General features: G+C 39.5%; 1 protein-coding gene across 1 annotated transcript in view; it reads left to right on the top strand.

Annotated features, from left to right (window-relative positions):
- The window catches only part of NPAS3 (neuronal PAS domain protein 3), an 821118-nt gene that overhangs the window by 530951 nt on the left and 267087 nt on the right, over positions 1-23080 (top strand). The gene's annotated exons all lie outside the window — the stretch shown is intronic.

The raw sequence follows: 23080 nt of genomic DNA, 5'->3' as shown, positions 1-23080 counted from the left end.
GAGGACAAGCATGAGAAACATTTTTATTAGTAAAAGTAATAATATTTTATCCTTCACTCATTTTTTCTTAAACCCTTCAAAACTTTCCTGTTGGGAGTGAGTAGCAAAGCACATTATGTATAAGCCAAAAAAGCACCTTTAGTCTTTATATATGATCATATTTGGCTGCAACTACTTATGCATGTGTCATTATCTGCTGTGATATGCTCCCATCTAAATGTATAGTATGTGTAAACCAAATATCCAAGTTGCTGAACTAATTTTTTTTCACCCGACCATAGTGACATTATATATCCATTCACTGTATGTTGCCCAAACTACTGAATATGGGTCAACTATAATGAAATTCGAGCTTTTCTTGGCTTTCTGGCAAGAAGTCCTGTAATCAAAGTGCAAGGCAAGCACTCAGATGTTCACTGGCGGGGTGATAATCGCGCTCACTTAGGGATCTATGCCGCCTTCAATACAGACGTGTAACCCGATTAACATTAATAGGTCTTACACTCACATATTGATGGAGAGTAAATCCCTAATTAGTAGTGAGAACTGTTATCACCCCCACTGTGATAATACCTCTGAAAGATTTTTATTGTCGCTGTGATAATAGGTGCATCTTTAAATTTTTTAAACAATGCAGAAGTTGGCACACAATCAACCATGAGATTTATATACCTGTAACTGTCACAGGTAAAATGTTTTTACTGATGGAGCCTGGCCCTGCATATGAAAAGAGGGGGCAGAGGAAGAGTTTCTTTTTATTTACTTGGGGACACATAAATGTTTCTCTCATGCAAATGAGAGAGTCCCTGGCTCTTTTTTCTATTCCCAGTGGTAATTTGTCTGCAAGGATTTGTAGAAGATCTCAGCCAAGGACTAATATTTAACACAGTGGCCTTGCCTCTCTTTCAGAATGAGAGATGTAAGTAGGTTCGGCATTGCGCAGGGCTTGATGCCTCTTGGTAAAGGAAGGGACAGGGATTGAAGCGAGGAGCTTCCTGTCCACAGCTCCGCGTTATTGATGAGCTGGCATTTGCCCTGTGGCCCTCCCAGAGGATTGCTTACATCTATTACTCACACACATCGATTGGTTAATTTGATAATTCTATCACCAATCGGCTGGTGTCTGACCTTTCACCATGGCAATGATGGCAGGCTCTTCATTTTTACATTGCAGACCAGTTAGATTGACCTTTTTGAGGAGAATGTCAAAGCATCCCTTGATCTTAACCTGTCACTATATTTGTTAGAACCACACTGTCCCTTACCCTTGATTTATGGTATTTCCCAACCCAGCATGTGCATTTTATTTGTTTTAAAAATTCCTGGTCAGGTATGTTAATCTGAGGAGGGGAGCTTTACAATTAAAGTGAAATTCTTACCACTTGAGCTTTGGGCTCAAAAACCATTAGTTGCTGTGTTTCTTTTCTTTCTCTTTCTCTCTCTTTTTTCTTCCTTTCATTTGGCAAGTCAGTTTATACTTCCCAGGGAACTTCTCATAAACACTTTGGTGGCAAATTGACATACAAAACCCCAAATGTTTTTCGGAAGTGACTTTCTTCTACCTCCTCATAATTTATGAAAGTTAAGCCTCTTTATAAATATTTGCTGAAAATCAGAGAAAGGTGTTATGGCTAAGTTTCTTTTTGCACTCATAGTTTTTCATCTGCCTTTTTTGTTTCCCCCTACCATCACCATTCTAATTTATACTCTTGCCAGAGGGAAGAAATTGTCTTGTCTATGAGTGGCTCCTTGGGGAGTAATAGAAGGGCATCACTCTGTGACTCTGAAATGTGGGTTTGCTCTTCCCTTCAACTGGAAGTTAAATGAACGGGAGCTGTCACCCCAGTCTTTCCTTGAGTGTGTACACCTACATGTTGTGTACCTGTGGACACGTGTCTGCTTATCCAGGCGGGTGCCCTTACCTCACAAGCTGCCGTGGGAGGCAAATGGAGAGATGGCATATAATTAAGGCTGTCATTATCTAGCTGAAAATAGAGGGAGGAGCTAGCCCCTTCGCTTCCCTGTGACTAAAAACCAGCCAAACCAATTTCACTAAAATTTAGTAAAATAAAAACTGTGCTCCCAGGATGAGAAGTTGCATGCCAAAATTCAGCCTGAAGCAAATTTAAATGGCTGAGTTATAAACCTTTCATAAAGGATGTTTTGTCACTCACTAAAGATAAAAAGGCTCCTTTTTTGAAAAGGAAATTATCTAGGCACATAGTCTTTAGCGGGGATTGTTGCCATTTATTTAAAGAAAACACAATTTTAAATGACTGGGTTTTTGAGGACTGAAAGCAGCAACTGTGTCTGAGCAGTAATTATGTTTCATAATTCTGTTTAGCAAGTATTACATATTATATGAATAGCATCATCGTAAAAATGATTAGCATTCATACTATGCAAAATTCTGCATATTAAGAGCTGTGCTTTAGTGTCCTACATACAATACATTGTAATGGCTCCAAATTATACTGGGTCAGTCAGCAGACTCTTCCTCCGGCCCACACTGGAGCCCAGTTCAGCTCTAGTGCTAAAAACAGGCCTCTGCTTCACTCCAAGCCCCAAAACAATGGGCACTTCCAGAACACCTTGAAAGGGACTTCTAAGGTTGAAGCAACAGTCTCATCACTGATGTTTGTATTATTTATGTGTTGTGCAAGCTTAAAAAAATACCTGTTAGTCCTGCCATGTCCAAGTGTCAAATGTGTGAGGCAGTGGGTAGCCTGTGAATTCAGAAATGACCCTTGAGAAAAATAGAGCTTCTAGACTGGGAATCTGCCTTAGGTCTTGTATTGGGAGTCACGGTCTCAGCACTGTTTCCCAGCTTAGGATCAGATGAAGCTGGACGAGTGATATTTTAGCTGGGGAGACCCACAGAAGCGGAAAGGGGACAGGCCCTCTCCTTGCAGGGACCCAACCTCTGAGGGAGACTTGGTCTCAGAAATGAAAAGTTTTTAGCTAGAGTCCCAAAAAAACATGCAATAAAAGCTATTTGTATTACTATTGCCATCGTTTATAAACACACACATGCCTGTTTTCCTACATTGATTTTTACAGTGAACATTTCTTAAAAAGTCAAAATGTTCTAAGAATATATTTTTGATTATATAAAATGTACATTACATATTATATATACACACAGTTATGAGTATATATGAATGGAAGATGTATAGATAGCTATAATGGATAAAAACTGTGAAATTATACAAGAAAAAGTTCTGTTAAGAATATATCTTTAATCCTTAGAAAAAATTCTGAAGCAAGTAACGGTATAGGTAGTTAAAAACCCAGAAATTTAACCTCCCAAAAATGATTATCAAAAAGAACATTGTGTCCAGGCTGGATTCCTTTATAGAACCAATCTTCAGAGACGTTCATGGCTCTTTGGCTTGATTCTAAAAATGAGTCCCCAGGAAAAATAGAAAATAAATTTGAAAGTGGTTACTTTTTCCTTTGTAAATGTCCTTCAAATCCTGGAAGGTGAATTTTTAAGCTTTGTTTAAAACAAACTAAAGGAGAGAGAATACCAAAGTCCAGCCTACTATTTTCCACAACCTGTAAAGGTGTAGCTTCATTTTACCGCTCCAAGCAACTTGAGGAAGAAATCAAAATAGACTGAGATCACTTGTAAACAACAGCACAGATTTCTGGTCTGGTGAATCTTTAGTAACCCCCTGCCTGGCTACCCCCATGAAGCTGTGTTAGCAAGTTTCTATCCTAGTGAGCCTCTGTTTAACTTAAATCTGCTATTTACCTACAGGGAGTTTTAACCAATGAAAGACATTTTAATATTGTTAGTAATACAGAGCCACCCAATATTATTAACAATATTTGCAGGCCAACCCACTGTCACCCATGCAAACATGCAGCAACTCCTTCTGTGTGCACACGTGATCGTTTGTCATTTGCCACTACTTCTAACAGTTGATCTCTTGCCTTCTCTCAGCAAAGTGTAGAAAGAAGGCCTCTGTATTTCTTTTTCTCCTTTACCCATCTCCATTCTCTGTCTTCCTTTTGTCTTGTGGAGTTAGAACAGAAGAAAATAAAGAAGTCAGGGTTCATTGCATTTTTCCTACATTCTCCCCATGTTTCCGACCTCCCTCCCTGATTTCTTATGAAACTGTAGCTCCAGGCTCATAGTACCATATACAAGACAAAGGCAAAATAGGTCATATGTCTTCATGAGTATTCTGCAAAGGAAGGAAGTTTGAGGAAGGCATCTAACAATTCGGTGCCCAGCAATCACTGAGCCATGCATAACCAATCAAATCCACAGTGTCTGAGTTGGAATTTTTCTTTTAAAAAATGCAATATCACATAAGTGAAGTTTATTTTTAAATTTTAGTAAGTGGGTAGGATAAAAAGCTTTTAAGAATCCCAAGTAATGGCATTTTTAGTTCAGAGCCCAAGTATTATCTCTGCATGCAAAGCTATGTGAATTTCCTCCTGGGGTGTCTTGCAAAGTAGGTTTCCTTTGATAAGAAAATGCAGGTTTGGGGACCAAGGAAGACCCTTCACCTAATTTCCCATGTCTGTGTAGTGAAGTCACATAATTTGGGGTCTGGCATGGAGGAACCAAGCATGGTTTTCTCTCAGCATGAAGATGACCTGAATGAGCCAGGCTCAAGAGGCTATAGTCTTTGGGCAATTTTCTAGGATCAAGTTGTTCTTAGTCTATCAAGAAGCAAATAATCAAAAGAAAACCCTGATTTCTGGAAATACTATGCAAACTTCCTTAAGTGTATTTCTTGTCTGACCTGGCTGTTGGATATATCAAGTTTTTTCAGCTCTTCATTTAGGCAGTAACTTTGCAAGACAAAACCATGCAGGACAGGGTCATCACAAACATAATTTGATGATTTTGTTTTGGAGAATCTGCTCTCCAAACACTTCAATTATAATCTAAACTAGATTTAAATTTAAGTCATGGAAAGGGAAAAGCTAGCAGTGAAAGAATGAGTGAGCTATCACAGGCTACTCAACCCAAAGACTATTAAATACGCAAGTAAAAGTGGTTTGAATTATTTTATAGGATTAGAACATGCTTCCCTGCTAATAGGAACAATTTATAAAATAAATATTTTAGAAGATGTGTATTTTTAAAAATGGTGGTACTTAAAATGCAATCTCTCTCTTTGATTTACACCCAGAGAAATTACTTTTGTGGTTCTAACGATTAATGTTAACAACTGGAAGACATATCAATATATAATTTTTTTTTACCTCCTTAAAAATAGATTCTTGCAGAAATGATATAAATGAGAGGGTGTATGTTAAACATATCCCATATGTCCCATCATTTCTGTTGGGAGCTATTTTAACAGATTTTTTCTACATGGAAAAAATCAAAAAGTAAAATAGTAAATCTTAAGACTAAAATTAACAGTAAAAGGAACAACTTTTCTCTTTATAAATGGCAGCCTGAACGCTCAGCAGCTTAGTAACATGCATGTTCTAAAATATGTGTATCATTTGACTTATGAGGGACAATAGTAGTTAAGATGAGTTGAAATTCAAGACTGTTTTCTTCTTAAAATATAACATTTTCTTAAAAAGTAATAGTAGAGGACGATCCCTGGTGGCGCAAAGTGTTAAGCAAAACACTGTGAAGCTAGCAGCCGTAGCTGCTTCAGCCTGGGAGCCAGGGAGGTGACCCACATGGCCTGGCAGACCTCTCCTGACTCACCCGCTGCTCCTCTCAGCATTGTACCTCATTGATCTGCCTGTTCTGCTCCCCACTCTGTCTATGGTGAATCCTCTCACTGCCCCTGCACCTCTGGCCTGTACCCCAGTTCTGTATGAATAAATAAATAAATCTTAAGAAATAAAAGTAACAGTAGGGCCTACTGAAAACCACTCTCCTTTACACCAACAACCAAAGAGCAACTGTTCCATTAATAACACTCCTTTTCTCACCAGATTTTTGGAATATGATCTTTCAGACTCCTATTTCTTTTTTCTTATTGGTCTCTCCTCTGGAATCCATGTTCCCTTGATCTCAGAAAGCAGCTCCTGTTTCTGGATTTAGGGGTCATATCCAGGGTGTGAAGTCCTGAGTCTTAGGGGCAGGTGTGATCCACAGTGGCTCAACCAGGCAAGACCTGCCTCTCAGGGGTACCTTAAAGGAGGCCTAGGTGTTGATTTTGATGCCTGCATTAAATTTCTGTGTGCTGGGTGTCACAATCTCTAAAATGTCTATGTCACAAAACAAGGAGATGACTGTATTGGGAACGTTCTCTGGAGCACATTTGCATATTAAAGCTAATAAGTAAATCACCGTCCAAGTGACTAAGCCCTCTAAAGAGCTGTGGTGCCATTATCTCATCAAATTCATCCAAGTCATGAGGGTGATATAAGAAAATAAAATATTACATATGGGTTCCCAAATCTATAATACTATCTCTGTTAGTGTTATATTTTAATACCACAAATACACTTAACTAAAAGGTCTGTCAAATAAAAGACAACTGGCAGCTGGGGGTAGTGGGAATACTCAGATGATATTCCCCCAAAGCACATTTTTTTTGTTTTGCTTGTCTGCCTCTAACACTAGTTTAACTTTTTTTGTTGTTTTTTTAAACACTTTATCTCTTCCCTTTCCCTTTTCTTCCTCATCTGTCAGTACAAAAGGAATCTTCACCTTCTGTTAGCTCCCTGGCATTCAAGGTTTCCAATTTAATTGCTGTTAACCAAAATCGAGTTCCTGCTCTGCTTCCTACTACAGAGAACTCTGTTCTGACCTGATTTCTTGCTCACTGCTCAAAATAGCTCTATCTACTTCTGAAGTAGTTGCATTTCATCTTTGGTTTTATATGCTTGCTTTCTTTGCTCAAAATGATTGCAAAGCCAAATTCTGTCCTTGTTTATCAGAGTAGTCCCTAAAAACATTAGTTCCTTCTCTATAATTTTTTATCCCTGTTGCCAAATAATTGTGTGCCCCTTTCTGAACACTGATTCTCTAAGTCCTTTCATAACTGGCTATATCATCTCCAAGACTTTTCCTTAAATATTCATAGTATTATGTGGTAAAATATGTTCTTTCAGTCCTATCTTCATAATTTGCCATGAACTGCCCACACCCCAAAAGATTCTTCTGCTTCTTACCACTCTGTCTTCTGTACTACACATGGGACCACCAATTCAGGGATTTGATCAAAGGAATAACATCTTCAGAAATTGGGAAACTTCTGGTAAATGAAGGGGTTAACACATATTAAATTAGCTACTAAAAGGTAGTTAATCTACTTAGATTCTCTTTGGCCATCTTCTCCATGAGCTAATTAAAACAATCTCTTCAATAAATAATACACCTTAAGCTTTCTCAAGATTGTTTTTTGCTAACTTTCCATAGTCATCTGAATATAATAAGAAATACATATAAAGTGATACCAGAATGAAATATTAATGTAAAGATCATAAGGCATTACCTTTGTCCACTTAAAGAGATAAATGTGATATTGATTGGTGTATACGGCTATACAGTATTCACAATTAAATAATATTTACTACTGCATATGATGTAACAGTATAATATTAGCTGCAGATATGTAAATGGATTGAATTTCCACACCAGTTGGACCACTTGCTAACTCAGAGGTGAGGTATTCTTACAATGATAATAGTAATGCTTGTGCTGTGGAAAATTTTCAAAGATTTCTATAATGTATGAAAAACATGGGGCACATAGTATTTTCTCAGTAAATGCTCAAAAAAGAAAACAATAGTATCCTAGATTGCAGGTGCAGTGGCTTAATACGTAGAATGTAACCTACTGACATGGAGTTTCTCTGCAGGCTGTATTGTGCCATTTCTTGCTTCTTTATAAAAGACATGGTGGAGGGGCAGAGAATTGAGTCCTTACATACAGTCAGTGGAGGCTCAATGAAAATATGATTCTTAAAAAAATAAAATATAATAAAGAGAGACACATAAAATAAAGATGGCACCTGGGGAAAATGTGACCCCTGCCAGAAAAGATGCGTTGAAGGGATGCAGAAAGAGGGAATTACCCTCAACTGAATCTCCTATTCTACTTTGCTCATCTTTTTCCTTTAACGTTCCTTTTCTCCCTTTTATAGGGAAAATTTGTGTTCACATACAAGGAAACATTCATAACGCAATAGGAAAGGACTCACTGTTTTGCTATAAGCTGCTTGGCAGAAAGGATACCAAGTCATTTTGTGTGAGGTTCCATGCATAACAGTCTTAGCTAGACAATATGTAATATAGATATTATCCCAGAGTTGAAAAAATAAATCTCAAGCCAAAGCTGTAATTGCTGTTGCCCATCTCACGCACGATATTGGTCATTGCTGTTGAAATTTTCCTTGCAGAAAATATGGAAAAGCTTACTAATATTTTAAGTGCAGTCTTTTTGGAAAAGAAAGTTACCAGTACATTTTGAGTCCCATGCTTAGTCACAGTTAAAACCCAGTTGTATACACAGACTGAGTAGTCTATCATGTTGAGCTCCCCTATGAACTGACTTATTTTGCCAAACCTTTTTCTTCTGTTGTGTGTTATTGTGCTTGGCGGAAGATTTTTATATCACATGTGCTTTGAAGACTTTACAAATACCATAGAATATGTAATGCATTTACAAAACTACCAACAATAAAAGCTGGCATGAGCTTTAAGAAATGTGATTCCCAAGACTTTTATATTTCTAATCATATGCAGAACAAACTGGTTTACTAAGCTTCCTTGGCATATGGGATGGAAATTCTCTAACAGTCCCTATGTAGCATTTTAAATTGGCTGTCCATTTTAAAAGGGTAATAGCCCTTTAGCAATAGAATTAAATGAATTAAATGTTTAGCTTAAGTAGAGGATTCTGTGAATTCATATATTTTTCTTCAGAGTTACATCCTTAAGTGCTAATTTAAACCAATATTTGTTCAGCACCTACTATGTGTTGGTGATTCTTCTGGCCAAGAGGGAGACTGGTGAAGAAAATAAACAGAAAACCCTGCAGTAATGAGACTCAGTCTTTGGGGGGATTACAGGCAAGTAATGAGGCTGCTGCAATTAGTATTTTGACAGCAGGAGACCAGCACACTGTGGGGCCCTCGGCAGGGATACTCAGTAACCCAGACTTGGAAGGACACTGCCAACTGTAGGGATATTCTAAAACAAGGCAGGAGTGGTGAGTGAGAGCCTTCCAAAAGAAGGAGAGAACATTTGGAAGACTCATCAATATATGTTTCTTTCTAAAATAAACATTTTAGACAAATGTTTGCCTTTTGGCACTCTTTTTTTTTTAATTAATTAATTTATTTATTTATTTATGCATACAGAACTGGGGTACAGGCCAGAGGTGCAGGGGTGGTGAGAGGCTTCACCAGAGACAGAGTGGGGAGCAGAACAGGCAGATGGAAGAAGTACACTGCTGAGGGGAGCAGCGGGCGGGTCAGGAGAGGTCTGCAGCGCCATGTGGGTCACCTCTCGGCGGGGATCGAACTCATGCGGAAGTGGCTTTAGCCTCTCAGTGCTGTGCTTCAGCCCACTGCCCCAGCAGGGAGGGCCCTTTGGCACTTTTAAGATAAAGTTTGGAAGTTTGGCAAGAATACCAGGTTAATATACACAAGCAGTTATTCAGGTATTACTCTGCCTTCTTAGTACTTTGATACAAGTTTACTAGTAATTGAAATGCACATGAGCCAGTGGGACTTTGACTCTAGAGAATTAGTATCTGTTAACATCTAACACTGAGTTTACAGTTAATAGTTAAAATTGGTAGCTCATTTAGAGTCACCTAGTAGGTCCTAAGTGATGGTGGGTGAATCCTACCTGAAAGTGGAAAAAGGTTGTACACTATCTAGAAAAAAAGCCTGGTTATTCCAACTTCAATAATTTCTGTTTTGATACCCTATAGACATGTTCCTGAGAAAATTGTGAAAAAACTCTTTCTAGAAATTCATGAGGCAAAAATATAAATACATATAATAACATGTATATGTTTTTAAAAGGTCTTTCAGCAGAACTGGGATTTTCATATCCCACAGAAGCCCATCTGTACTCCCTTACCACACAAAAGGAGTTTTGCTGGCTGTGTTAGAAGTTAGTTACAATTAAAAATAACAGAGCCATCCTCAAATCTTCCCAGTCTTGTTGCATTCAAGTAACCGGATATGCAGTGGCCTCGGAGATTTTTCCTGAGTGGTATTTACTGCTCCTGCCTGGGCTGCCTCTCTGTTCTCATTTTCCCCACCTCCTCCCTCAGCCACCTTCACTAGCTCACCAACCCAACTCCTTTTTGTTAGAAAGTGCCAAGTTGGGCCCTCCCTGGTGGCGCAGCGGGTTAAAGCACCGCACTGAGAAGCTAAAGCCGCTTCCGCATGAGTTCAATCCCCGCCTGCTCCGGAGGTGACCACATGGCACAGCAGACCTCTCCTGACCAGCCTGCTGCTTCCCTCAGCAGTGTACTTCCTCGATCTGCCCGTTCTTCTCCCTGCTCTCTCTCTGGTGAAGCCTCTCGCTGCCCCTGAGCCTCTGGCCTGTACCCCAGTTCTGTATGAATAAATCAATAAATCTTTAAAAAAAAAAAAAGTGCCAAGTCACTCTTCTGCAAAATATTTAGGTTAGCTTTTTGTCAAAGTTCTCTCTCCACCCCTAGATTTGTGGGGTACAGACTCCTCCCCTCACCCTGCTGCCCTGGCCCTCTCCCTTCCCTCCTTACCTGGTTTTATTTTCTACCATCACTCTACTGCCATCACATGTGTCTGCATGTGTCTGCAAACCAGAGGGAACATCATGCGGGCAAGAAACTCCCCGCTGTGTCTATGGCGTGTCTTCTGGCCCTGGGACAAAGTCTGACATGGTGTAGTTCCTGTCAGTATCTGTTGCTGTGTGGATGCTGGTTCCAAAAGTAGGTGACACCTTCCAGATACATATATAACTATGATGCCCTGCAATCTGTGACACTATGTATTTATAAAGAAAAGGTGTTTTCTAGCTGATCAAACAGAAGCATTCAAGGGAAGGCTTCGTCCTTATATTTTACTTTGAAACATGATTGCTAAGGTTTTGTTGTTGCGTTTACAGTATCAAACCCTCCCAACTCAATATTAACAAATAAGATGCTGTTTTAAAACATCATACTCCAACATTTTCTCATATCAACTCTCTTCTAAATAAAATAAATCTATAGGTTTTGTGGAAATATGATTAAAGGCCACTTTTTGCAGTGTCAACGTATGCTGTGCCAGGCTTCCAGAAGTCACAGATTTTATCTGCTTAACCCTTTACTTCTTGATGGTGCTTACCATGTCATTGGTATTGATTACTATGCTATTGTCCATATCACCAGGTAAGGGAGGTTATTGTGTACAGAGACCATTTCTATCCTCCTCTCTGCTGCTTAAAATAGACACTGCATGTTCTCTATTTTCTTTCTCTCCTCATTCCTGAAGTTCTTGTTTCCCTCATTGCTGTCTTCAAAAAGTTCCTCCCACGCAATTGTAAACTTTCTCAAGCTCATCATTGAGCATTTTGAATCTATTAGTTTTTAAAGCCAAATCTGCCAAGGGATGTCAGCATAAACCCCAACTGAATAAAACATTGGGTCTCTGAGCGGTTACATAAAAGCCATCTCTGCCTTGGCATTGGGCTGCTGGAGGGGTGCTGGCCTGCAGGGCCGGTGATGTCTGCCTGGTGGAAACAGCCTGTCCAACCAGCACAGCACTGTAGCAGAGGTGGAAATTTATCACTGGTGCCTTTGGAGTATGAATCCAAGTGGAGAATATAAGGGTAGAACACAATTATTTGATTAGTGGAAAGAAATAAAGAAAAATACCTTGTTACAGAATGTTTTGCTGTTTGCTTTCCTTCTATTCCTAGCAATCTCTCTTCATGACCAAATAGAAAGAAATACCTTAGAGTGCCATCTTGTGTGGGAATTAAAAGAGCTGGGCACTGAAGTTGGTTTAAACAGACTTGAGAATTACGCGTTTGTTCATGTCTGGCCTGTGGAACTTACTGAATGTTTTTAGTCTTTTGATCCGAAAGGGGGCTTCCGCTTCCTCCTCTTCTGTTCTCGGAATTGTTCAGTGTGGTTTCCTCCAAGAGCGTCATCAGATCATTCTTTTTACTCCCTAGCTAATAGTAAGAAGCTTTGCAACTTTTCATCTACAAGTGGAGTTCAGTTTTAGCTTGTTCTCCCTCATTCTGGAATATGGACCTTTGAGTTCTTTTTAATTTTACAGAATCCCATTTATCCAGTTCTGTGCTGTAAAATTTTCTTGCTAAATTTGTGTAGTAAATATCAAAATATACAACAAGATGGGTCACTTTTCTGTAACTGCTTTTCCTTTGCTCTGGCATCGAGTCCGAGTTTTTGTGCTATCTCTTTGCTTGTTCGCAGTACACATGCACACTTCTCTGTGAAGTGTAATTAGTTTTCATTCTTGATGTACGTGACGGTGCCAGGGTCACGATCATGTTGAAGACAAGCCTTTTCTCCCCTACCCCTGACAGCCATCCAAACTCCAGGGCTCTTCTCTGAGCTCACCCAGCTTGCTGTGGAGAAGTTTGCTCAAGTGTCACTCAGCCTGCTAGTCTCCTGGCTTATGCTGCTGTCATTGTACCTCCGGGAAGGAGCAGCCTGCACCCAGGTTTCCAGGATTCCCAGGCAATAGCAAAACTGGGAAAGAAATCTTTGCAGCCAGAGCTGCATAAAATTAACAAGCACACTGTTTGGCAAAAGACCCAGCTGCAGACGCGACACTTACTATTTAATGCAGAACAAAACCATAGCTGTCCTTATAATTATGTGACAAATCATCACTTCCGGATGTGTTACCAAGTGCTTGCAGAGGTGAAGCCTGAATTTCTACCAGAATTAGAAATGATAAGTAATGCCTAAGAAGGGCCAGAGGGTTAGACCAGGCCTGAATTCTGTTACAGAGATGTCAGCGTGAGAAGGGCTAGCCTACTGAAGCCAAGTTTACTCAAAGCTGCTGTTTTTATACCTCACAAGTCCAAGGAAAGGACAGTGCAGATTCCTCGGGAACTGTTTCTCAGCGCCCAGGCAGCCAGTACACACACTGGCCACCGAACAGACTGGGCTCTGTTACCTTCAGAAGGGCGGGTTAGCCACGGAGAGAAGAGCCATGTACACTCTTACTGCCGAGGGAGGGTGGATGTGATTGTCTTTAGGTGCATTTTATTGTTTCCATAACCACTCAATTTCCTAGTCTTTCTTTAACTGTGACATAGTTGGGAAGAAAAAAAAAAAAGAACCATTCCCATCTAGACCAGGTCAGTGGATGTGTGAGCGTGGGAGTCTAAAACCACAGCCATTTTTCAGAGGCGACTGACATTACTCTCAGCCCCAGGCATTCACCCCTTGCCAGGCCAGTGGAACCCTTAGCCACCATGGGGCTCTGTTGCTGTTTGGTTGATGGGAAGGTGGCATCCTGCTTCTGCAATTAAAACCAGTGACTTTACTGGCAGGCCAGTAGCTTACTTGGCCTTTTCTGGAAAAGTGTGGTTTAGCCCAGTTTAGCCTCAAATATTATTAGGATTTTTAAAAAAAAACTGAGCTAACATTGCTTTACTATACTGTATACAATTCAGAAGTTTGGGGTCATAGTAGATCCTCAGCATATATCTCCACAGACACCTTATTTTTTTTAATGATTATATATACATATATATGTTTATTTTTACATCATTCTGTGGCTTTTTTCCATCTCAGTTATAATCCCTGTGAGCTTCCCACACCAAATCACCCATGTGCCATCACCATAGTCCAGTGTACTTCTCCCCCCCCATCCCATTTTTGATCCCATCCCCCATTCCACCCCTGTAAATTGTCTCCAGTGTATAGTTGTTCGTTAATATTATTATTTTCTCTGCTGGTCCTTTATACTCCTGCTATGAATGAAACCATCCAGTATTTTTCCTTTTCTTTCTGGCTTATTTCACTAAGCATGATCCCTTCCAGTTTCATCCATGTTGCTGTAAAAGCATGTGTTTGTCTTTTTGATTGCTGAGCAATATTCCATGGTGTATATGTACCTCATCTTTTTAATCCAGTCATCTACTTTTGGGCATTTGGGTTGATTCCATGCCTTCCCTATTGTTAATAAAGCAGCAATAAACATGCGGTGCAGAGACACTTATTATTAACAGACTATTTCTTGCACGTAGTGGCATATTCATCAGTCCTGGTGGTACTGGTAGTATTTTATTGTCATTAATGAGTCTTGAACATTTATTACTACGTACTATCTGTTCTTAAATAATTTGTCATTGACTCCTTTGTTCTAAACTTGTTACATTTTAAAGCCTGATATCCCTATATAAAGTGTAAACTTCTCAAAGGCAAGAAGAGGCTTTCGGGACTGTTGAGACTCTTGAGCAAACAGTTAACCTAATGTTTTCCTTCCTCACCTATTTCATTGGGAAGTGAGAAAGCTGATTAGCCAAACAGATGCAAGGACAGCTATTTGGTGACATACAGAATTCAGGCCTGGATTCTTTTTTTTTTTTTTTTTTTTTTTTTTTTTTTTTTTTTTTTAATCTCACTGTCCTCTGCAATTCTCTGTTCTAGCTCCTTCACATACAAAATGACTATATAATTAAGTACTTAATTGTGTGGGTTTTGTGGTCTGCAGATTTAGATGAGGATGGCTACAGATGAAGATTTTCTCACTTAGGGAGGTCTGGAGGAGGCGGTGGGGCTTCATCTGGGCCTCCCATAGTTTAATGGGGACCTGGAAGGAAGGAGTTCCGATCCACCTCTCTGATCTCCAGCACATTTACACAATCACTGAACTAATGTTGGGAGACCTTCCTCAGCCCTCCAAGGAGGGCACAACCTCGCTCAGGTTTTCAGGACTCCCCAGGTCTATGAGACAGACCCAGGAGGCAACACCTATGACAGTCATTAGTCTCTTTTGTGCTCAGTTGAACTTAAAGGGTGTGTGAGTCTGAGTTGGCCATGTCCATTTTAAATGGGAAACATTGCTTCAGAGCCGAGGTCCACTCTCCAAAGCCTTTATATTCTGAACCTATGTGCACACACAATTTTTCTTTCCCCTCCCCCAGCACACCCCAGGATAATAAAAATCAGGAAGGTCTGACAAAGAGAGAGCTCTCAGGATATGCTCCTCCATAAGAGTTTTGCAATTTCCAGTGTGAGCTGGAGCAGTGCGATGTGGTCTGTGGTTGGAAAAGCAGTTTGTTCTGTGCTAATGATGGCTGTGGATTCTGAAATGAAGCACAGCAGGTGGGACAGTGGTACTCAATTTTCAAAATCTGTGCCCTAAAACGTGTTTGCTTAAACCTTGTCTCTACCACCCTTTAGGGGCCTCCACATCCATCAAAAGCAGACCCCAGGAAGTGAATCCAAGGTTTCTATTTCTCACTGATGCTTTCACAATCACCACTATGATTCAGAGGTTGTCTGGAAAGTTCAGTAGCCAAAAGTTCCATCCTACTCCCCAGAGTAGTCAATTAAATCACTTCCAGCTATGGGGGTGGTGGGCAAGGGGAGAAAACTGGTTTTGCCCAGGTCTCAACTTTGAAAAAAGACAAGCAATCCCTCATAGCCATGACTAACAGCATTATGTCATTTGAAGTTCATTTTCTGAAAATAATACAAGGATAAAGTGTCCAAGATGTTTCTAAAAAGCTGTGCATGAGGAAATAGGCCTCAGTGTTTTCTACACTTTAGGAGAATTTAAGTTTTGGAGGTTTAGTGTACATTACAAATTTTTACATTGACTCTATATAACCTGGGCTTATTGGAAAATCACCTTACCTTAGCAGAAGTTAGCTCCTTGATGTATGATGTAGGTTTGCGAGAGGATTAATGAGGTAGTTAGAAAGGATAGGGCAAAGGGTGGCTCCTGAAGCATTTGATTGTGGTTTATGATTTCTTTTCCAATATGTTAAATACACACTTTTTTCTGTCTTCTGGGGCTCACACAGGCTTAGGTAAAAGAGATTAGTGAGCTTTAACTCTTACTTGGCAGTGGCACAGAATTACATTCCAGTAATGCTGAAGGGGTTGTTTACTTTCACTTTTTTTTAACTGATGGTGAGTGTTCAACTTAGCAGAAACCCCCTTTTTATAGTTTATTTCGTGAATGTTTATTTTCTTCAGGAAAAAAGTATTCAGGCCAGTGGTAAGGGCCCCTGAGTGGGGAGAAAACCCCCCTGAGAACCGGCTGTCCCGGGGGAGATGAAGACAGCAGAGTTGTAAATGCAACAGACTTTGCTAAAGCATCAGGTTCTTCAAATACAATACATTATCTTTCCATGTAATTCAATCACCTGTTATTTTATTGCTCTGCTTGATTTGATTATAACCTCAGCAACCAAATCATTTGTATTGTAAATTATACAACTTCCTATTTTTATTTCTAGCACTTGATCCCTTTTGGCATGTTTCACTGGATAATTCAATTACAAGCTGTTTTAGAAAAGTTGCAATTTAATCAATAAGAAAAAGGCCAAATTGCTAAAGAAGATCAAAGGACATAAAGTACCACAAAAATCTCTTATTTTCAAAGGTGTGTTGGTGACATTTTTGGCAGGATTTTGGGATGTGCTGTTGTATCTTCTTTGGTGGTTAGATAGATGATAGCCCCCAGTTCCGTAGGTATTAAAAAATATATATATGATCGATAGAGACTTGATTGAAATGAACAGAGTCCCACTCAGCAGTAGCCAGGGAGTGCTGAGGATGCCAGGGGAAATAAATGAAGCACCTGAACTGAAGAAGGTTGACGAGATGGAAGCTTGCTTTGGTAGCAAGAATACTTGTTCTTGGATGAAAGGAACCAATTTTTTTCTATCGGATATATACTCAGCAAGTGTTTTTGCTTTTGTCACTGGTTTCAGTAGTTTAGCAGCTACCAAATCACCTGGAGGGCTTGTTAAAATCCTACTATTGGGTCCCACCCTCAGAAATGGCAACTCCTTTTGTTTTGGGGTGGGGCACCCCAAACTCCCAGATTATACTGACACCAAACCTCTTTTTTCTTTTAAAGACTTATGCATATAAAAACTGGGGGATAGGCCAGAGGTGTTGAGGGGAGCGGGTGAGAGGATTCACCAGAGACGGAGTGGGGAGCAGAATATGCAGATTTACTGAAATACACTGCTGACGGGAGCAGTGGGCGAGACAGGAGAGGTCTGTTATGATATGTGTGTCAACTCCCTGGCCAGGGATTGAACTCATGCTGCAATGGCTGGTGATAAGTTGGTAGCACAGAGACTAATCCCTGTGCCACCAGGGAAGCTGATACTGCACTTCTAACCAGCACTGGTGGGTCCTGAGCTGCTCTTTGTATAAATTGTAAACAGGTTTGCTTGCTTGCTTTTTTTCTTTTATTAATGTGTCTCTCCTGACCATTGTGACAGAAACAATGCTTGTGCAGTGAGTGCGTAAGTCTCACTGTTCTGACTTCTATTATTCTGTCATATGTTAACTTGTGCTTCTTTGTTTATAGCATTTTTAATACCATACTAATTTTTAATCGTGGATCCAAGCTGATTGGCTCCAAGAATATGTAAACACTTTTTCACATCAAGGTTATGGAGCTGCTTTTTCCCAGCGAGGTCAGTGTAGCTTGTGATGCAGTGTGTCATTTTCCTGCCGGCACACAGAAGTGAAGAAATCTACTCAACAACCTAGAAAAGTTTTGTAGGATTCCACATGTTCTCTGCTTTGATCTGAAATGAGATGAAGCTGACATTAGTCATGTATTTTACTTTAGACAGCTACTTCCAGATTTGTCAGATCAAAATATCTTATAAATGACTCAAATGTTATAACAAATGGTTCAAACCTCATGGCATTTGTGGAAAACAATTTAATGGGGTCCCTGAGCAGCTACAGGATAAAGAAATTTGAGTTATGAACTCTAGCAGCATTTTGATGTGGGGTTTGCATTCCAGTGTGTCTCTCAGTGTGCTAAGAAGTATTTCTCTCTGTGTAGGTGAACTTCTGGTTTTTTCTGTGGCAAGGTCAGAAACAAATATGCCTGAATTTTCTATGGTTAAGCAAAGAATATATTTCGCATGGATATGAAGCCATATAGATATATTTGCATGCTCCTATAGAATGATAAAGATGGGCCTCATCTTAAAGAACATCAAATTTAGTGCCCTTTTTTCACAAAAGAGGGGGAAAAATCCAGCCCATTACTCTTTAAGTCACTACATGACTGTGAAATATAGACAGATATTTGAATGCCATTTCTAATTAAACGGTTTCAAAATTAATTTTGAATAGGTACCTAAGAGAAGGAAGTTGTTGCCTGAGTGTGCTTGTTATTTTGATGTCTTTTATTTAGCACAAAGAAGTTGTGGCTTAAATTAAAGGGGCAAAAAGCCAGTGTCTCTAACGCAACTCTTTTTCTGTTTGGTGGGTGGTGAGGCTTGTAAAAGAGGAATTAGACCCATTCACTCACTGAAGAAGGCTTTAGGGCAGCATGCCATGTGCCTAGGCTAGGCAAGTATGCTCGACATCAGATTGAACATGAAGTTGACAGATCCGTTATTCATTGAGATGCAATCACAGCACATTAAGATGGTTCAAATTCTGATAAGCATCAAATAAGCAATATCTGCAGTACCTGTTAGCCAGCACATTGGAGCTCTGGTATAAGGCAGTCCAGCTAACAATAGCATCATAATAAAAGCTATCGTACATCTTGTACTTTGTGGCAAGTACTTCACACTAACTCTTGGCATGACTTGTTCCCTCTTAGTTGGCATTCCTGCTTTAAGCACTATCGGTATTGACACTGTCATCATATGATACTATTAATACTGTAATGTTTTTATCATCATGCAACTGAGAAACTGTAACTTAGAGAGGTCAAGTGGTGTTCCAAAGTTCATTCAGCAAAGGAGAGGTAAAGCCACAAAACTGCAATCTGTTCTTTTTCCACTAAATTCTGCTGCTTTCCCAGGGAATAGGAAGGATTATGTACTTATGAAAAAAGAGTTCAGAACTGATTGAAGCTGAATTGGCAAGTAGTTCTTTCCATCCTGAGTCCTAGCATTTGATGCAAAGAAGAGGCTCACATTATGAATTTTTGCAGGTCTTGTTACTAGCCACAATGAATTTATTTTTTCCTTTGGGAAGCAAAGAAGAATTGGGAGGAGTGGGGTGTTTGAAGCCAGTTGAGGAGATATCCTGCCTGCCTGGGCTTGACGAAAAACATGTATCTCAGGCTCAAGAGTAATTGTTTAAGAATTTTTCATTCTAATAAACTTATATCCACAGGGGGCCAGTTTGAGATACGATTAGGTCACAAGTGAAATGAGTTTGGTGGTCTCAGCATAATCCCTATTGGACATTAGTTCACTCACACAATTGCAGTACAGTTTTGTTCATGTCTGCATTATTGTCTGTCTCTACTGAGGAGATGCTCAGAATTGAATTAACAAGTGGCTTCGGGTCAGCCCAAAGGTGTATGGAGGTAACCTCCAGCCTAAGGAATACCGTCTTGTCAACTGGGCAACACACATATGGGGCTGCTTGTCCCTCACCTCTCTGTCTGTAAACCCAACCTCACGTCTCTTTCAAGTAGATCGAGTGTCTCTTAAGTTTCCAGACTCTCAGCCCAGGGAGGCTGTCTGAGTCATAAATAAGGACCGTGCCAGTTGAATCTGCTTCTCAGTGAGGTTCATTTGGATGTGTAAACTTTCCTGAGAATATTTTGATGCCAAATTATATTTGCTTCCCCCAGCAACATGTGCTATTAAGAAGGCATAAGTAAATTGATTAGGCAGTGAACTCTCCTGAGGGGCTAAAAATAATTTCTCTTACCGAATCTCATCAAGAAATTTTCACAAAATTTAACAAATTCTATTTGAAAATATAACATGAAACAAAAAAATTCCATCACAAAATAAAGCTCTGTCAAATGACTACCTTATTCTGAAAACTTGCCACTCTGTCATGAGAACCTTTAAGATTGAACTGACACAACCTGTGATTATTTAATTATATGATTATTATAAACTACTGGATAAATTACCCATTTAAGTCATTTTTAATCTAATTAAAATCATGACAGTTCTAGTTGACTCAATTCAGTTTCCTAAATCATCTGTAGGAAATACTGTAGACTATAAGTGCCCAACAGTTAAATTATTTTGCACAATAGTTTAGATGTTTCAGAATAAATGGCACTTCCTATTTTTTAGCTCATTTTATAAAGAGGATACTGAAACACAGAAATCATGACTTACCCAAGATTACACAGTTAATCAGTGATAAAGACCAAGATCTTTTCCTTTGTAGTTTAGTTCTGGTTCTGTCAAGTTAGTTATTATTATTTGTTTTCAGCTCTCATGTGCTAAATACAATGTTTGTGCACACACATCCCAACTCACGTGGAATAGAGCGGCTATGCCCATTGTGTTCCTAGGTTAGTTCAGGGTTATACACAGTTTCCAGCATTCTTACAACGTCATCCCATTCATTTCCACTCAGGAAAATATACAGAATGAAAATTAATCAGAAGAGTAATATTGTAAGGGTTATGCTACTTTAATGCTACAACAGCACAGTTGAGTAGATCAACAGATCATATGACTTATAAAATCTAAAACTTTTATTCTCTTATAACATTTACTAGTATATCATTGACTTATAGAAAAGAAATTGCTGATCCCATTCATTTAACTCAAGAAACATATTCATGTGTCATATTTATTCAACTCCCTATGCATCATTGCTTAAAGTTCATTTTCTGGGAACTTTCCCAGGGTTTATAGTTCTTCATGAAGTGCCTCCTGTCCCAGTGAGCATCTTTGCTATCCCCTTCTCTCTGTTTTTAAACAGTTTTGTGATTTTTTTCACTTGTCCTCAAGATTGGTATAGCTCACTGAAAATGTTCACATGGGTACATTACAATAAGCCAAATATAAAGGAAGTTGAATAATAATAGTAGTAGCTAAACCGTATTTAGCACTTTTTCTGAGGTCTGATAGACTACACACACACACACACATTCTGTCTCTCTCTCTCTCTCTCTCTCTCACACACACACACACACACACACACTGATTCCACACAGCAGCTCTGCCAGCTCTGCTAAATGGATACAAATTGAGTCCATTTTATAGTTCAGGAAACTGAGATCAAGTATCCTCGCCCAAGGTTACACCTCTCAGCATAGCAGTCAGTGGCAGAGTTGGGATTTGACACAAATCTTTCATTTCCAGAACCCATGTGTTTAACTGTTCTCTGCTATCATACTTAACATCATAAAGTAAGATCAATATTCAAATAATGGGAAAATCTTTGAGAATGAAAGCAGAGTAAGTAAGGGATGTCCCCTCCTTTTTAAATCCAGAGAATTCCTCATTCTTTTGAGAAGGAATTTAACCAATTGAATTTTAAAAAGGCAGAGCCATCCTTGTATTTGTTTGCTTTCAGTCTTTTACCACATACTGAATGCAAGGTGTCCTGTCTCCTCTCCCTCTGCCCAATGAAACTATATACTATAGAATAGATTGAGATATTTGATTTTCCCCCCACTTTGAAACAAATATAAGTGAACATAGGAAGTAAGTCTCCAGAGCTAGATGATCTGGATTCAGATCACAGCTCTACAATTGAATAGCTGCCTGTGTTTGGCAAGCTATATAACCTCTCCCAGCCTCTCTTTCCTTATCCTTAAAGTGGAGCAATGAAAATCAACACTTCAGAGTTATTGTGCTTATTGATGAGGGATACACACAAAGTCCTGAGAATGCATTTTGACCTGTAGTGAACTGTTAATGTATTAAAAGTTATCATGGTGCTTATGCTAATGGTGATTAAACTAAGAACTTGTATGAAGACAGTATAGAACTTTACTAATTTCCCTTTCCCTACCTAACCTTTGGTATTTCTTCAACATAAACATTATATAAGTAAGGAAGTCAACAGCAGGGGGAAAAAATCTCCATTCTCTTAACTCACTCCTCTGTATTCTGTACCCAGGACTTTGTCTCCCTGTATGGAATTATTTAGTTTACCATCTACCAAGGCAGAAGAACAGACTGTATTGAATATAAAGGAGGTAGCAAATAAATATTAAACAATTCTGGCATTGCTGATGGAGAAAACGTTGTGGTTTCTTGGATTAGGTGTTCATTATTGACTACCTGTGCCCACAGAAAACCCCCCAGTGGTTTTGGGAGAGTAACACAAACACATTAATGTCTGTGGTATTGGCCAACTTCTAAATCAGGTAATTATATTTTGTTCACCTTAATTGGGTTTCCCATGGATTCCTCCCTACCTGCCTTAAAGCAGGGGTCAAGAACCCTTAGCAAAAGGCTCAGTTCCAGAGAGAGCCCCTCAAACCTACATTCAGTTCACCTAACAACAATGGAAATTATAGTTGTAATATATTTTACATTTGCATGGTGCTTTACAGTTTACAACACAGCTTTCATGTGAATTATGTCTTTAGACCTTTATAACAAACTGGGGTGGTGGGAGCTCAGAGTTTAAGGGAGTTGGCTGTCAGTGTAGTAGCCAAGGGAGCTATGAACAGAGATTCCCAAGGGTACCTTGCTGTTTCATGCTTCAGGTCCTTTCTTTAAGCTGGAATGCCCTTCTCTGTCTCCCTCCTTCCTTACCTGTAAAACTTCACCTTCAAGGTTCATCTCAGGCATTATTTCATTTCAAAAAGTTCTCTGACAACCTCTGGGCCCTGCCTTCTTTGCTTATCACCCCTCCTTTGTGCTTTGATCAGGACTCTGTCGCCTAGACCTCTATTCCCTGACTGTATTTAACTATATTTACCTTACTAAATCACTGTTATCTCTCTCTCTATTTTCCCATTTTGTAACCACCCCCATGACTTATGGTGGGCACCTGTTATACAGTGAAGCTGCTGCTTTTTCATTGAGCTTTTCATTCTTAGTACATAGCATAAAATAGTGGTAAATAAACGTGGAATGTCTAGAACAAACCTGATGCCAAACCCTGCAGTCTCCCCAGCATACTAACCATGAGTCAATGGGGCTCCCTCCTGCCTATCCTGGACATCAGTCAACCATCCACCATGTGCCAGAGCCTGTGATGGGAAATCCCATGAGGCAGTTCTTGATC

Source organism: Condylura cristata, unplaced genomic scaffold, assembly GCF_000260355.1.
Source record: "Condylura cristata isolate star-nosed mole 26May11 unplaced genomic scaffold, ConCri1.0 scaffold00013, whole genome shotgun sequence".
NCBI classification, from domain to species: Eukaryota; Metazoa; Chordata; class Mammalia; order Eulipotyphla; family Talpidae; genus Condylura; species Condylura cristata.
The sequence above is the reverse complement of the archived record's forward strand: the minus strand, read 5'-3'. Positions and strand labels throughout refer to the sequence as shown.